The sequence below is a fragment of the Penaeus chinensis genome, chromosome 11, assembly GCF_019202785.1.
Source record: "Penaeus chinensis breed Huanghai No. 1 chromosome 11, ASM1920278v2, whole genome shotgun sequence".
In the NCBI taxonomy this organism is placed as follows: domain Eukaryota; kingdom Metazoa; phylum Arthropoda; class Malacostraca; order Decapoda; family Penaeidae; genus Penaeus; species Penaeus chinensis.
In genome coordinates, this window is record NC_061829.1 from 9,223,722 (window position 1) to 9,225,415 (window position 1,694).

The 1,694-nt window shown below is 28.5% G+C and overlaps 1 protein-coding gene across 1 annotated transcript in view; it reads left to right on the top strand.

Moving 5' to 3' along the window:
- LOC125030339 (chromatin target of PRMT1 protein-like) overlaps positions 1-1,014 on the top strand; it is a 28,187-nt gene extending 27,173 nt beyond the window's left edge. Inside the window, exon 6 of the mRNA XM_047620324.1 lies at positions 1-1,014. This exon is cut by the window's left edge and continues 716 nt beyond it. The gene's annotated coding sequence lies outside the window, so the exon portion shown is untranslated.
- Positions 1,015-1,694: the final 680 nt, after the last annotated feature.

Here is a 1,694-nt window from a genome sequence, read left to right on the forward strand (position 1 = left end):
CTGCTAAAGGACTATTAGCCACTTTATATATATATATATATATATATATATATATATATATATATATATATATATATATAAATCCAAAAATAAACCATATGACCACACTAAACCAAGAGTAACTGACTCACTAAGTAAAGAAGTTCAAGTATCAAGTTTATTTTGTTATCTTTTGTGTGAAAGTAAAGAGGTTAAGTGCTCTTTGTGCTTCACTTACATGCTTAGTTGTATCTTACTTTATATAGCTTTATGTAGGATTTCACTCAAATAGAATTTGATCAAGAATGATCAATGATTTGTAATACAGAATATAATGTGTTTGATTGTATGAAGAATGCTGCTGAGGCTACATGTTGGTTACTAATGAAAAATGTTTTACTTTAAGTGAACCAGAATCATACCCCTTTGGAAGTGGCCACAAAGGAATACATATTCTGAATGAATTACCCAAGCTGAGATTAGTTTTACCACTGAATACATGGAGTATCAGGCTTTGGTGTTAGAAGAGTAAATTACAGGATGTTGCATGGTATGGTTTTAGTGCACTTCATAGTTTCTTCTGTTACCCTTATCAAGGTGTTTCACAGTGTTTCTACTGTAAAAAAAAATATTTGTCATCATAAGTCTCCACATGTTTGAGTTTGTTGTATACAGTGATCAAACAGAATGCATGTTTATTTTAAGTATTGTCATTTCAAACTATTTGCTTACTTTGCAAAGCAAGTTAATAACAGACAAGTGTGTATGTGAAAACTTAGTTATATTCTCATTTTTGTGTGTGTGGTCATAAAATAAGGATTTTACTCTCAATGTTGGTGAAGCAGATGTCTTGTCACCATCATTGGATTGCATTGTACAAATGAATATTTGTGTATGAGAGTTCAGAACTATATTTATAGAGATTAGAAGTTAGCACTTTGTATCAGGATAGTTGTTCCTTGTATCATCTTTATACTTACAATGAAAACTATTTGAAGTGATGGTACATTGTATCATTAAATTTCCTCAATCCATGTTAACGTCTCTTCTTGATACCCTAATGAAAAGAAGTTATCATGTACTCAGATCTTCACACCTTGGCATGGGATGTTGTATGTTTCTTTTGCCTTTCTCCTCTCCATCTCATCTTTTTCATTTCTCTCTCGCTCTTTTGTCTCTTCTTGCTTTCACTTTTTCTTTTCTTTCTTTCTTTCTTTCTTTCTTTCTTTCTTTTTCTTTCTTTCTTTCTTTCTCTTTCTTTCTTTCTCTTTCTTTCTTTCTCTTTCTTTCTTTCTTTCTTTCTTTCTTTCTTTTTCTTTCTTTTTCTTTCTTTCTTTCTTTCTTTTTCTTTCTTTCTTTTTCTTTCTTTCTTTTTCTTTCTTTCTTTTTCTTTCTTTCTTTTTCTTTCTTTCTTTTTCTTTCTTTTTCTTTCTTTCTTTTTCTTTCTTTTTCTTTCTTTTTCTTTCTTTCTTTTTCTTTCTTTCTTTTTCTTTCTTTCTTTCTTTCTTTTTCTTTCTTTCTTTTTCTATTTCTTTTTCTTTCTTTCTTTTTCTATTTCTTTTTCTTTCTTTCTTTTTCTTTCTTTCTTTTTCTTTCTTTCTTTCTTTCTTTTTCTTTCTTTCTTTTTCTTTCTTTCTTTTTCTTTCTTTCTTTTTCTTTCTTTCTTTCTTTTTCTTTCTTTCTTTCTTTTTCTTTCTTTCTTTTTCTTTTTCTTT